This window comes from Pinus tabuliformis, chromosome 8, assembly GCF_031772625.1.
Source record: "Pinus tabuliformis cultivar Carrire ecotype Pingquan chromosome 8, CPIR1, whole genome shotgun sequence".
NCBI lineage: Eukaryota > Viridiplantae > Streptophyta > Pinopsida > Pinales > Pinaceae > Pinus > Pinus tabuliformis.
Window position 1 is genome coordinate 1,848,344,609 of NC_142294.1, and position 16,516 is coordinate 1,848,361,124.

The 16,516-nt window shown below is 34.7% G+C and overlaps 1 pseudogene; it reads left to right on the plus strand.

Annotated features, from left to right (window-relative positions):
- The first annotated feature begins 14,556 nt into the window (after window positions 1-14,556).
- Window positions 14,557-15,942, plus strand: LOC149243651 (uncharacterized; annotated as a pseudogene).
- Window positions 15,943-16,516: the final 574 nt, after the last annotated feature.

Below are 16,516 nucleotides of genomic sequence, written 5' to 3' on the forward strand. Positions count from 1 at the left end.
TTGACATTTTGCTGTTGAGACTTTGTTAAAGATATCTTCACAGGGTATAATGAGCTCAGAATCAATATTAATTCATTGAAGTATTCTTGTGGTGAATAATAACTATTTATTATTGATTTGCAGGCTTATTTTACTTTCACTTGTATTAGTTAGTGTGAACTAGTTCTTTTAATTAATACAAAATCACATGATGAATTATGTCAGTTCTTTCCCCCTGTTTTAGTTAACTTTCTTTTGGATTAGGAGAGGGCTATCCCATTCTAGTTCGAGATAGCTTTTTCATGTTTTAGATTAGTTCTACATCTAAATCTTAGTTTGCATCAAGTCCTCTCTCAAACAGGAAAACTTTAGTTGTGGTTTGGTTGAGCCCCAGATCATCTTAAAGATCACTTTCTTTCTTGATTAGCAAGAGGGATGATCTGATGTCTCTTCTCTATTGGTAGGTGTAAGTCACATTTTAAGCTAGTAGAGATAAAGAGAAGGTAACTGGACCTAGATTAACCAATAAGAACCACTATTCCAATGGAAAAGAAACTTCTCTATGTTCTTGACTGGGCGATATCCCTTATAATGTTGTAGGCAAAGATTTTCGAGCCTTCAACATTTTTGGCACTAGAAGGAGGGCCTGAAGACTTGTTGCCTTTTGGATTTTTTGTATTTTAACGTTTTTATCCTAATCATAATGGTTCCTTTTAAACTTCCCATTTGGAGTTGTATCTTTGGACGTGCATTTGCCAATACTACCAGAAATAGTAAGACACTTGTCAAAGTTAAAGTTTAATGGTAAGAGGAATACTTATGTATTTGATGATGCCTTACAATTTATTCAGAAATTTTCAAATGCGATTTTTCATGATATTGATGAAGGTATTCTATCTGGGATTTTTACCCTTACATTCTCAGGAAAATCTAGAAACATGTGTCAAGAAGCCAAGAACCCATTCCAATCTATGGTTGTTATGATGATCAAATTCTCACTTCTATTCATAATCCTATTCTTCTCTCTAATTCACAAACTAGTATTGGAAATAATTATAATTCCATTATTCTGGTCAACCCTTGTGAAGAGGAAATCACTTCAAACCAATCCCAATTGTGATGTAATAATAATTGTAACAATAGTGTAAATTGTGATTTGATTTCATTGTTGTTCATTCACTTATTTTGTTTGATTTCAGATTTGTTTTCTGTTTTTCAATGTTTAGTTTTTTAATATCTTATGCTGGCATATTGAGCAATTTAATATTGAACATTTAATTGATACATTGGCTGAATGGGAAAATTAAGTTTCAAATCATAATCATGAAAATCAAGAGCTATTACTCTTCCAATTTCAATTTATGTTCATCTCTTATCAATGGCTTCTTTCTTCTCAAAAGCAGTGCCAATAAGAGAGAGTATTCTTACAACATGACTAGCCATCTAACACAACTAATGATCTTCCATCATATGTACATGAATTTTCCAATTTTATGTAGGTATTTGCATTTAAAAGAATGTTTTCACAATATGACATGTTATCCTCTTCTTTAGATCACTTCCAATCTCTAAATAATATCCATCCATATTTTTATGATCCCATCGAGATTTGGTTGGAAGAAACTGTTCAAGAGAGGGTGACTATAAATAAACTACTTCTTGTACATACATTAACAATAGATGTACATGATGTTTTTAGTTTTATTTCTTTTGGTTTAATTATATTTATGCTTTTATTACTGATGTTTGATGTATATATTCATGCAGAAAATGAAATTCTTGAATGGCTTCATTGGAAGTATGATTTCACTTAGTCTTGGTCTATTTTTTAGATTAGGATTATGTGTAGGTTAGTAGTAGTTTTAAATTGAATAAGAAGATGATTTTTAACTTTGATTAGTACATGGGAAAAAATGAAGATTCATTAAGTAAAATTATGATTGAATTCTTCCAGGTACACATTTATATGTTCATCCTCATCTAGATTGCACATTTATTTCAACTTTTCTTCTCTCTTTTAATTGTTATTTTTTTATTATATCTTATTGTTCTTCTTGCAGGTTCCCACGGATTTGATTTGTAGATTTAGCTTGCTGGAAACTAACATTTCAGAAGAAAAATAATCATATGAGATTAGGGAGTTTTTTCTTTTCTTAATTTGCTATATTTTTAAATCGATTGTGCATCTTATCCTTAAAATTCAATATTTATAGACTCGAAAGGTATATTTAAGCAAGATTTTCAAAAATTAGGAAACCCCTATTAAAGCATACAACAATAACTCTAAATCAATAACTATTCTTTGAAACAAAAGAGCTTTATTAACAAATCATCTTACAAGATAAAATCAACATAATCTCATTTTTCCTCTATTTATCTTGTAAAATGTATGTCAAAGTCCATTCTTTTGATTGTCTTCTTTCTGATTTGATAAGCATTTTAGGCTTAGCTAGTTTGTATTTTCATTTCATTTCAGAATAAAATGGAGTAATGTTTTCTCTTTTATCTTGGCATAATCATTGGGCGAGTCAATTTTATGATCTAATTTATATTAACGAAACCTAATCTCTAAGGGGCACTTCAATGAAGATGATTTTGTTTATGTTCATTTTCAACTTTCCTAACCAAGTATGGTACCGGTTTTTTTATACTTTGAGTTTAAATATTTCTATTATTCGTTAATGAACTATATTTAACTCCTATCTTTGAAGAAAGTAAAAAACATTTAACAATAGTTACTTAAAGTCATGAGCTCTTTTGGTGAGAAGGTTTAATTGAGAGAATAGTAGTGAGATTAAATAATTTTATGCCATCCCTTGCTTTTAAGGAGTAGTATGCCACCCCATCTATTAAGTAATCTCTATGAGATTAGCAATAACCATAGTTAAACATAAAAACAAAAAATGGTCAATTGAAGGATAGAAGGTCTCATCATGAGCCGACCTACCATGATCATAGGTTCTACCATTGTGACACTACCATTATTGGTCACCAAGCCAAGGTAATGGCTTTCAACCATAAGGTTGAAAGACAAGAGGTCTCATCACGAGCTTGTTTGTTCACCATGTTAGATCTCATGAATGAAATTGTTGCTATATGGTTACCAAGCCAAGACATTGATCTTCAATTGGCATTCAAATAAGTTTAAGATGTTCTTTTGAAACTGTGCATTTATTCCTAATAGATGGGACACTTGCACCTAAAAGCGTTAAAATACATCCCTGTCAAGGCTAGAGATGTCTGCTGGCAGCAGTGTCCATGCATATGGTATGGAATTTAAATTAATACTATGTTTTCTTGGTTAGCTTGTTTACTGAAACATTGAATTCATGGGGTAATATTTTACTAGTCCATGAATGATAATGGTGTATCTATTTATGTGACAGAATATAATAGGGACAAAATGGTTAGGATATCTAAATTTGAGCATTTGAAATTATGTAATATAACTCCAATTTTAAACTAAGTTTTGTATCTTTACACCAAAGAAAAGTGCTTCTCAATGTGTCACCATTGTTGTAATGGAAACACAACACCCCCATTATATTATATCATAATAAACATAGGGGTCGTTTTTGCATTGTATGTAGACTTTGAGTGTGATTACTTCATTTCAAGTCTAATTTCCCTCTTCTTTACACTTGTTTTATTTTTATATTTTTAATTAGTTTGATTAAGTTTGTTTGTTAATAAACTTTGTAAATAAGTTTTTTTAACATATATTAATGAATAAAACATAGCCCCTGAGACCAAATCTTCATTATTATTAATTAGTGGCTATATTTTCCAAATAGTGGTTATAACATATCAGAATCCTGAAACTTATCGATATCAAAAGATCTCTTTCAAAATTCATGATATCGTAATTCCTGGGCTCATTTAACAATGGTTGTAGTTTATTGGACGGAATACCCATATATTTCGTAGTTCTCCTCCGCTCCCTTATATCAGAGAATTCAATATTAAATCTTTGTTATGTGTAACCACTCCAAACCTATGACCTCTGACTTTTGATAATGATTCACCTCTGATCTCTGATAGGCCTCCACTCCAACCTTTGATCTCCAATATGCGATATATCAAAACCCTCGATATCAAACCTCCAATATTCTGGATCCGCTACAGTTATTACTATGAGTTTAATACGCTTTTACATCCGCTCTATATGAGAGCTATCCAATATCCTAAATATTTTGTGTTGTCTCATTTCAAAATTTGCAATGAGATTTTCTATGATACCACAAGGTTCTTGCCACTTGTCACTTCCATATGGGCCCGTTGTTATAATAATTGAAAAGTCTATTTCAATATTTTTGCAGGAAGTTTGCGTATTTAGTTTTTTATTTGGTTTTTGGTTAATTTTAATATTAGAACTAACAAGATTTGTTGTATTTTGAAATAGGGATGAACACATGGTCGATAAGGAGGAATTAAAATTTTGATCTAGGATTTCTGAACACTCTCTTCCCTGTTCCTTGTGGCACAATGCAGTTCTAAAATGGAAATATTCTTGGAAACGCTTGGACTGAATCGAATAGATCATTCGATCAATAGCCACTCAACCACATGTCAAGATCCAAACCAAAATAAACAAAGGAAGTCAAAGAAAAATCTTAAACGAAGACTAATACCATGAAGAGCATGATCTTGTCGAGCAATCTGCTCAGTGGTTATAAAAAAAATAAATTGAACTCAACAATAAGCTAAACTAGGCACTTTATCAAATAAAGGAAATCTACATTTGGCTTGTGACTCACCACAAGATGACACCTAAGTTAATTTCTTTTATTATTATCTCAATTTTTGAGAGATACATGAAGCTGCTATTATTTTCATGATTTCACCTTAAGCTCTTTATAAATACAATCTCCTCGACAGGAATAAGGAGGGTTGCAATCCACATAGTGGGGGGGTTATGTAATAATTTAATTAGTGCTTTTGTACTATTATAGAGTGCAGATAGTTTTATTGTAGAGATGGTAGAGAAGTTATGGGTCTATTATAAGGGAATTTCCACTATTGCAAGCACTTTCATTAAGGGTTAGAGCTACTCTCTAGATTGTGCATTTGTAATGTAAGCTTTGACATGGTTTTAATTAATTCCTGTTCTTGTAGACTATTACCAAAACTCAAGATTATTGTCTCACTGTTAAAGTTTCATTTTTGGTTTTGATATTTATTCTAAACAATATTATGTTTATTTGATATTATGCACTATTATTGTGTCATTGACATTTCGTTGTTGAAACTTTGTTAAAGTTATCTTTGAAGGGTAGAATGAGATCAAAATCAATCTTAATTCATTGAAGTATTCCTGTGGTGACTAATAACTATTTATTATTCATTTGCAGACTTATTTTACTTTCACTTGTATTAGTTAATGTGAACTACTTCATTTAATTAATACAAAATCACATGATGAATTATGTCAATTCTTTCCCCCTGTTTTAGTTAAATTTCTCTCGGATTAGGAGAGGGCTATCCCATTCTAGTTCGAAATAGGTTTTTCATGTTTTAGATTAGTTCTACATCTACATCTTAGTTTGCATCAAGTCCTGTCTCAAAGAGGCAAACGTTAGTTGTGGCTTGGATGAACCTGAGATCAGCTTAAACGTCACTTTATTGCCTAATCGACAAGAGGGTTGATTTGATGTCTCTTCTCTATTGGTAGGTGAAAGTCACATTCTAAGCCAGTGGAGATAAAGAGAATGTAACAAGAACTAGATTAACTAGTTGGAACCAACATTTCAAAAGAAAATGAGCTTCTCTAAGTTCCCGACTGAGTGGTATCCCTTATAATGTTGTAGGCAGAGATTTTCAAGCCTTCAACAAGGCTAAAAGTGATTCATTAATTTATGTATCTTTCTAGCCTCATTTTCTTCATCCCAATGCCTACCACATTTAGGGTCTAAGGGGATTGTTATTTTCCAAACTTGGTACTTTAGCATAATCCTATCTCTTTCTAAGGAGATAGTCTCCTTCATATTCCTTCCCCAAGGATGACCTAATAGTGCTACATGTGCTATTATTCCATTGACTAATTCAATTAATTCAAAGTCAAATTTATTCATGATACCCATTATTACTACTTTTATGCACCATAAAGTTCCAATTAGTTCAAAAAGCAATTGATTTTCCATCTCTAGATAGTTGGCTATTTTACATAATTTTGGCCTTTGAAATTTTATCTAGGTCTCCCTTAGAAGGATATTGATTTTGGAAAAAAATTGACCACAAACTGATTTACAATATGCCCACTAATCTTTAAGTCGACCTGCGGATCATATTCATCTTACATTTTTCTTTAAGATAATTTTTTAAGGTTCTTGTATGGTCTTTTCTCTTCTTTTTAGTCCTCCAAAATGTTCAATAGTTCAAGCATCGACTGACCAACTACTTGTCTTTGAGCAATTATAGGAGCTCTTCAATTGCATCTTCACATTTTACATTATTTTATTATTATTATTTATTTTAAAGAATACTAATCACTCATGCATTGGTTAATGTTCTTGGTCTAGAACAAGGTATATAATTTTACTCTTCACTAGTCAGACTAGACTTTCCCCTTGCACATAAATAGGTTGGCCATCTCCTGATCTATTCACTACATGGAAATTATTTGGTTCAAAACTTCATGCTTTGGAATCATGTGTAATAAGTTTATATTTCATTTATGCATGATTTTATCCAACATGGTTAGACAATCTTCCAAAGAATGATCACCAACACTACATATATTACAATACTTTAAGTTAGTCCATTATTTCAATAAACAATTGGAAGTTATATAATCTTCTTTCAAACATGTGAAACAATATATTTGACCTTTGGCTTGATATCTCCTTTCATGAATCCTCCTCCTCCTCTTCCCCAGTAACCTCTACGCCATTGCCAAACATTTGTTTTTTGCACAAGGCTAGTTGGTGGCCTAGGTATGGTATCTTGCATGGTAGTTAGGTTTATTTCAACCATTCATGTGACATATTGTGTTGAATGGATAGTATCCTCACATATTTCACACCATTTTGGTTTTACATTTTTTATATTATGTGGACAATCCCTTGTTTTTTGATTTGTCAAAGTTTGACAAATATCACAAAGCAAGACTGCATGTATTCTATGTGCATCTTGTTCATTTTCAAAGGCCCCAATATATTTATAATTGTATTTTGTGCAGCCTTTAGTATTTCAATTTGTACACCATATTTCATTCTTTTGTCTAGTGAAACTTCATAGGAATTGTTGAATTTGTTCTATTTTTCCTTTGAGGTGTATGTCGGTTGATGGTGATGACATTGAGGACCAACCATTGTCAGCATCTATGTGCTAAGAAGTCTACAATTCTTGTTCACATGACTTGACTTCATGCATCCATAGTGCTCCTTTAATTTTTTGTATAAATCATGATATGTACAACTATACAAGGAGTTGTTCCTCTATATGAAAGGATATTTGGATTAGAAATATTTGAATATATCATCATAATATCAAATTAATACTCCTACACATTTCTTTATTTCGTTCATTTTTTGTGTATTTTGATGTTTAACATATTAGGATATGAAAAAATATAGAAATTGTCTTTTATTTCAACTTTACCTCTTTGATGATTTTTTGTAAAGTTTGCATACTAGGTTAGTGCTCTACTTCTTAGGGCACTGACAAATTGATGCCTAAGGATGCACCTTAAATTAATAAATGACACCTTGGGTCCTCATCTCCTTTATATAGTGGAATGTGATTTAGGACAATCTTGTCCTTTATTTGTAAATTCTTCAAAAAATAGGGAAGGGGGTTGTCTGTGCTTATTGATTTTTTACTTGAGTTGATTTATCAATTAGCTTATTTTTATAAGTTGACTTATAATTAGTCAACTAAAATTGGGAATTTGAATCCTTTACTTATATCAATTTCATTTATATAAATCTAATGATTTCAATTTCATCTTCTTCAAGACTTGCTTGGTATGTTTGGAAATATTTGTCTAAATACTCAGTGAACCATAATTTCTGGGGACAACATTAATTTAGAAAAATTATTCAATGACTTGGAGTCTTCTTCTTCAATGATTAAATTTAAGAATGTGGGTGCATTTGTGAAGTCCTTTATATAGAGTGTAATTTTCTCATCATGCTATTGTCCTACCTAGCTTTGATGTATCGAAAATATTTTGACCAATAGCTTCTCATGTAGGTTTCCTTGTGAGTCAACTCCTTGTGACACTAAAGATGGTTCAATACACATATTTAGTATTTGTTGGAGGAATTCTCAATACAGGGACTAGCAACATGAGGGATCTCAAGCTGAAACAATTTTAGGTTAGAGTCATCATCGTACATACTTTATACATTATCTACAATTTGTTGAGCACCATATGTGTTGAAACTACAGTAAGAAAATCCTAATTTAATTTTTCCTTGATTAAATTAGGAGAAATTCAAATTTCAATTTTAGCAGACTACTTCGATGTAGAAAATTGAGGTGACATAGTTGTTGTCACTTAGTTACTTAGTAAATTCAAGTTGGAGACACTTGAGTTTAGTTATACATGATTGATTTCTAATTCTAGCAATCCGTTTCATTTATTTGAGTTATTGTCAATGTAACTAGTTCTCACTATTAGTATAACTAGTGGGGGTTCAGTCAAGGGTGTGTAACTTTTTTCACACTTAGTGATCATCTAGTTAAACTAATAAATCAACCTAAATTAAATCAGGCATGTAGAGAATTCAAGTTACCCAGTTGAGAATTGAGTTCAAGGGCAGTGTACTATCAGTTGTAGAATTTTCCAAGTTTTATAGATGGTGCATGAATGCAAAGAAGGGCCTAAAGGAATGAGCAATGAGTAATTTACCTAATTAATAGGGGGTTAGTTCCTCATAAAACAATGCAAGGAAATAGGAGCTTCAAAGGATGATAAATTGGCTAAGAATTGTCTTGATTTAGTCTCTGAGGTAGTGAGATTGATTATACTAGTGCAGGTATTGCTCAACTTTGAGAAAGAATTGTATTTCTTCTTTATTATTTGATTAATGCAATACATATATTAAGGGGTTTTTTGAGCAATTTCTTTCCCCTAGGTAAATATCTATGTACATGTGTTGAATCTTGATGCATTTTAATGATTTGTGTTCTCGATGGAGGTTAGATTTCCGTAGATGAGCAGAGTAGCTTCAAGTCTTGTGATTTAGTAAATTTCATGAGCAGTTTTCAATCTACACATTAAATTTGTACATGATATTAGAGCAGGAATCATTGTAGAGAAGATAATTAGAAGTTGTCTTCGCAGGTGGATCGAATTTGTAGGATCAATTCTTCAAAGCTAGCAGGATGGATTTCTATGGACAGAGACTCGAGTATGCCCTTAAGGGTAGATCAAATTATTTTTCTTGGATGGATAGGATGGCAGAAATGTTGTAAGATAACGGGCTGAAGGAATTCATAGATAATGATATCCCAAAGCCTCCAACATATGATTCGAAAGATCTAGCATAATGGAAGAAGTTCGTAGCAAAGGTGAGGAGGATCATATTGGATGGAGTTCGAGACCACATTTTCTCGAATATCCATGGGAAAGAGACTCCATATGAAATGTGGCAAGAATTGACAGCTTTGTTCCATAACAGTAGTGACCACAGGAAGATGGCACTGAAGGAAAACCTTTGTAATATCAAGATGTAGAAGGGCGACACCATTCCACAATACCTTAGCAGGTTCACACAATGTCATAATGAACTTGGTCAAGTTTGTGTTACTATAGAAAAGGATGATATGGTAAGCTTAACAGTTCTAGGCCTTCCTGAGAGCTAGAAAAACTACCAAGATTTGGTAAATGAGAGAGAGAATCTACCAGATTGGGAATTTCTTTGGTATGATTTGGTACAGGCATAGATAAGGAGGAACACCAGAGATTGAACCTCATGCAAGGGTGATGATGAGGATAATTGTGCCTTGGCCAGAAGGGTAAAGAGAGGGAAAGGATATTAATCCCAATCTAAGGAAGAATTAGTTCAAAGGGCCAAGAAGAAACACTTGTCCAAATCAAGTGCTTTCACTATCATAAATTGGGACACTATGCCGTGATACGTCCACACAAGAAACTAGGCAAGAAGACCGCATGAGTAGCAGCAGGTGAAGCCTTGGATTCATAGTTCGAACTTGATTTTGATCTCATTGCATGCATGGAAAGCACAATTATGGGTAGTGTGTGGTATCTCGACAGTGGTGTGTCATTCCACATGACAGGCAACAAAGAATTTTTTAGTGACTCAAAGGAGACGAATCTCCAAATGCACATCGAGATGGGAGATGATGGAAGGTATAGCATGATCAAAATTAGCACTGTTAATTTTCAAAGGGAGTCTAGCTCCCCTCTTAGGCTCAAGGATGTGATGTTTGTGTCATACTAGGAGGTAACTCCTCAAAACAATTCATTGATATTCATTCAGGTTGGTCATTATTATATACATGAGGAGAGAGTGTTCATTTCATCTCCCAGTGGCTCTTCATATTTTCTATTATTTATTTACATCAATTTCAGTTATTCACCCAATCCAAATAATTAGGTGTCAACATTCCCCCCCTAATCTGAATGGATGTTAGTGAGTCCAAGTATCGTTCTGAATCTTTCAAGATTTTCTCTTCCTAGCACTTTGGTGAACATGTCTGCAATTTGCTCATTAGTGGAACAATGGCGGAGATGGATTGTTTTGGCCTCAACATGATGTCGAATCAGATGATATTTAGTATTGATGTGCTTCACTTGATCATGGAACTTTGGGTTCTTGATCAAGTTTATTGCGAGGTATTTTCAATCATGAGTGGATTCGATTGTACTTGTTTTACCTGCAAATCTTCAAGAATTTTATTGAGCCACACAATTTCTTTTGTTGCCTCAGCTACTCCCACATATTATGCCTCTGTTGTAGAATGTGTTGGAACTGATTGTTTGTACGATCTCTAAGAGACATCTCCTGATACAAGACTCATAACATAACCTAAAGTAGATACCCCAATTTATTTGTCTCCATCGAAGTCTAAATCAGAGTATCCAATCAAGCTGAAGTCATCCACCTGTGTATACTTGATTTCAAAGTCTTGAGCTCCCTTCAAGTACCTTAGAACTCTTTTTGCAGTAGACCAATGTGCCTCACAAGGATTTTGCATAAACTTGGTGAGGATTCCAACATCAAATTAAATGTCTGGTCTAGTAGTACTTAGGTATTTGAGACTTCCTACAAGTTGTCTATACTTTGTTGCATCCTCAAATTCTTTTCCTTCAATGGATGTGAGATTTATGTTTTGCTCCATTGGAGTAGTAAGAGGATTGCATTCTGTCATGCCAAACCTGTTCAATAGATCTCCAATGTACTTCTTTGAGAAAGGAATATGGACTTTGGATGTTGAGTTACTTCAATACCAAGATAGTAATGAACATAGCCCAAATCAGTCATTTCAAAACCTTTCCTCAATTCCTTCTTTATGGATGCAATGTAGCTTTCATTGTTCCCTGTCATAAAAATATCATCTACATATACCACAAGATATACAACTATTTTTCCAACTTTCATGACAAATAAAGTTGCATCATCAAGATCATAATTTTTGAAATTGAGTTTCAGAAGATGCTCAGTTAGTTTTTCATACTAGGCTTGCGGTGCTTGTTTGAGGCCATACAAGGATTTCACAAGTTTGCATACTTTATGTTCATGTCCTTTCATAGAAAATCATTTAGGATGGGACATAAATAAATTCTCTTTTAGATCTCCATTCAAGAAAGTAGTTTTTACATCCATTTGATGGACTTTCCAACCGTTTTGAGCTGCTAGGGCAAAGAGTGTCTGGATGGTAGCCCATTTTTCTATGGGGGCAAAAGTTTCCTCATAATTGACCCCTCCCTACTGTGAAAAACCTTTTGCCACAAGCATGGCTTTGTGCTTGTCAAGTGAGCCATCAGCTTTATACTTGTTCTTGTAGACCCACTTGCGGCCAATTGGTTTGGTTCCTAATGGTTGATCAACCAGCTTCCAAGTGCCATTCTTCATCAGGGAATCATACTCCTTTTGCATCACTTTTCCATTCATCATGAGAAGCAGCTTGTTTGAAGGAAGTTGGTTTGAAATCTGTAGACAAATTCAATTCACAATCATAAGAAACATCGATATCAATAGGTGAATCAGAGTCATCTACATCACCTCCATTTTTCCAATTTGAATTTCTAGTTCCTGTCTTTCCAACCTCAGAACACTTTCAAGTGTCTTTGTCAACCACTTTGAGGGACCTTTCTTAGATGGTCCAGGCTACTCCATTGATTGAGTTGGGACTAAATCGAGATTGAGTCTCCCAATTCTATCATTCACATCACTTAAAGTATCACCCGTTGTTGGAGTTTCATGCAGGAGAGAGAGTGCTTCAGAAGTGTTGAAAAATGGCAACAAGAAATTGCTAAAAATAGAAGTGCTAAAAATAGCAGATTGAGTACCAGTGCTGGATTGGGCAACAGGGAATGAAAAAGGGAAGTGCTAAAAATAGAAGTTTGATTTTTAGCAGTTCAGTGTGGATTCCTATTTTAGTCAGTCCCTGGACTAGAAATAGGAAGTAAAATTCGAATTTGATATTAACATCAGTTTGTAAATTAATTAATTAATTCAGTTTGAGTTAATTAGTTAAGGAATTATGAAATTGAAGTCTATGTGAGGACATGCAACAGTTTCTCCTTTGATTGAGGGATTTAACAATCAGTTAAAGGATGAGGATGAGTTGTAATTAGTTGGCTCAGTTAACTGAGTCAAGTCCAGCTAGATTAATTTAACAAGTTGTTAAATTAATGAGATTCAATTTGTTAATGCTTGCATGCATGTAACAACTAGTATTTTCAGATAACTAAAGATTCACTCATGGATAACTCATGCATGTCAGTTCAAACAAACACCCAGTTGAGATCAGATGGAGGGATAATGTACTAGTTGCTAGGATATTCCTTGTGAATATTCCTTGCATGCAGAAGGAATATTATTCCTCATGGATTGCATAGTTGGACCTGAGGTTACAGTAGGTATGATGTGGCCAATTCACACATGTTATGACATTGGACCCCAACCAAAATTGTGCAAGGAAATAGGAGCTTGTAGGACTTGTGTAGCCTATATATTTAAGCCTAGGTAGTCCATGAGCTTCATCATCAGAATACAGAGATAACATAATAGCTTTTGAGCTGATTTTTTTTTGTATGTTGTTGAGGATTTCCACTTGATTGATAATACAAAGATGAGATTTTAGGCTGGTGCTTTCCCCACGTTATATCTTCTATGTTATGGTTGATTACTTCTGATTCTCAGTTATATCTATTCATTCTTAATGTTGCTCATGTTCAATTAAGCTTCCGCAAAATTTATGGTAGATGTAGATCTAGTATTATTCTTTAGTACATTGCATATATCAGTTTGATCTGCAGGTGAAATTTCTACATGATATCAGTGAGCTAGCTAATCTGTAGAGAAAATTCTACATGGTATCAGAGCACAGGTGATCAAGGAAGAACAGTATACAAGAAGGGAGAAGTTGAAGTTTGTGGTTTCTAAATATTGAATTGATTTCTTATCACATATATTTTATTGATGGTGTTATCACTGACAAAATTTCAATTCCAAATGTCTTACATTTGTTTGATGGTAAAGGTCGGTGTTAGTCTAAGTTTGAGTTTTTGTTTGCCTTAGAGTCTGAGTCTTATGAGTCAACTATGTATTCTCATTCATCCCCGGTCTCATAGCCATGTGTCAGTTTTGTTCAAAAGTTACTATGTGTCGCAAAGCTTTTTAGGTTATTTCGTAGCTCATGAAATAATTTTGAAGTGTTTCCGCAGCACATAAATCCTTTTCAGCAGTTTCGCAGCGCAACATGCTTTAAGTGATTTCGTAGCGCATAATTCATATTTTGCACTGGCTGCGCTACGAAATTGGGGATTTGTTCGAATCCATAGCAAATCTCACCCAGCTGTCATACTTATCAGAATCCGATGTGTTTTAGGTCGTTAGGTGTCTTGGTACTGGCACATGTTGCAGTTGTTGCTGAGAAGGAGACAAAGGGTTCTGTTTACGATCTGAATACATTTAATAGAAAGTTACTTGCTGGCATCAATCAAAAGATTCAGTTATACAAATGGGAGCTCCGTGTTCTGTATAGAACCATTCTGAATTCCATTTGTTGGGAAGGTGGATATATGTTGTTTTGACAAAACTAGCACTCTTACAGCAGACCATTGGGGTGTGTTTGCCTCTCTTAGGCCAAACCTTTACTTCTGTCAAGCCTGACAGAAACACATTTTTTGTGATTAGGGCTATTGCTGCGGGTCTTTTTCTTACAATTGCCGTGGTGCAAATTTCTTCCTGGCGCCTTAAAGTTTCCTACAAGTGAATCTGCAGTATGGCACAATATCCCATTGCCAGGGTTTCTAGCCATGTTTACGGCCCTGTGCACACTTATCATGGATGCTCTGGCTACCGCTTACTCTCATTTGAAAGATCAAGAGAAACCGACTGATGAGGGTAAGGAGCCGACCGATGAAAAGAGCAGGAAAAAATGACGGAGCAGATATCACACAGACAGCGAGAGCGAGGGCGACCAATCTACTTCTTTTTCATCTCCTTCAGCCTCCTCCTCGGAGGAGTACAGGCACGAAGGGAAAAGAAAAAGAAAAAGCACAAAGAGAAGGCGGCGAAGGGATCAGTTACAGAATCGTGGGGAAAATTCGGCATTATAAAAGAAATTGATATGTGGACTAAACGACCAGAATTTAGTGCATGGTTGGGAGAAGTAAAGCAGGTGAACATGGAAACACTACCGGCATGGGAAGAAAAACAAATGTTCAAGGAATACATGGAGGATTACAACACTGCTACCTTTCCTTCCAAGAAGTACTATGACCTAGATTTATACCACCGGCGCAAAATGATGAAAGAAATAGAAATGGATTCAAAAGGCGTTTCTAGCGGAAGTAAGTGACATCACAGCTCTTGTCGCTCTCAGATTCGTGGTTCACAACCATGATAATCTCTTCGTTGCTGCCGAAGCAACACATGCTGTGGGCATCTCTGTCTTAATCTACAAGCTCTTCAAGGAACGAAACTGTATAGGCTTATCACTTAAATCTCAGGAGCTTACTGTTATATTCTTAGCAGTGAGGGTGTACTGTAGTTTTGTTATAGAATATGATATACACACAGTGCTTGATTGTGCAACATTAGTCACCACTTTGTGGGTGATTTACAGGATACATTTCAAGTTGAAGGCAACACATGATGAAGATTTGGATAATTTTCCGATATATTATGTAGTGATTCCATGTGCAGTACTTGCCCTTTTTATCCATCCATCAACATCCCATAATATTGTAAACAGGATACTTTGGGTTTTTTGTGTTTACCTTGAAGCTGTTGTAGTTTTACCCCAGCTTCGCGTGATGCAAAATACAAAGATAGTTGAACCATTCACAGCCCATTATGTGTTTGCATTGGGTATTGCAAGGTTTTTCAGCTGTGCACATTGGGTACTCTAGGTTTTGGATAGCCGTGGCTACTTGTTTTGCATTGGGCCATGGCTTGTGGCCATTCATGGTACTTTGTCAGAGATTGTTCAGACTTTTATTTTGGTAGACTTTTGCTACTAATATGTTCAAAGTGTTGTAGGAGCTTGCAACAAGAAGACTGGACCCCGGTGGCAAACAAGGAGAAATATGCACCCTCGGCAGCTGAAGTTTTAATGATTGTTGAAGAGACACTGGATGCTTTCTGTGAATTTCCATTATCTCAACATTCAGATCTATTCCCAGATCTTGTGGCTGGACTTGACAGAGCTCTACAGCGCTATATTTCCCACAATGCTGAAATTCATTTTGATCCTATTAATGTTGCAATTGCAGCCATGTACAATTCAAAGGCTAATTTCTCTGTTGCACTCTATAGGTGAATGTAGAGATAAAGGCAGTGAGCCTATTCTCCATTCCAGTAATAGGCAATCTTTTGGACAGAGTATGGGATTTGAGCGTGATTTGCATAGAAGTTCTCATCTTGAGGAATCAGTCACAAGTACAACTGATGTGATGTTTAGTGCATTTGAAGGATCATTTTTGGACTTGCCTTCAGCAACCAGGGAAGAAACAACAAATAATACTTTGATTCCTGATTCCATGATCATATCTAATTGGGTGCAAAATGTTGACTTAGGAGAAAGCATTGATGAATTCTTTGAGTGTATGGATGGTACAAGGAGTTTGCATGCGGGTCCTGCTAATAGCGGTTTGTGGAGTTTGACTTATTCTATGTTTGGTGCTATTACTGCTGCATTCATCCTTGCCTCTGGATCGGTTCTCATACCTTCTCGACAGCAACGGGTGGAAGGCAATCTGAACGTTAGATTGGATGGTGTATCTATAGTACTTGCATTTGAAGATCACATTCAGTGTCTCAAAAATGATTGCCATGATGTTTGCACGAGGGAGTGTCCACTTCCTAGAGAATTGGATGTTTTAATGATCAACTCT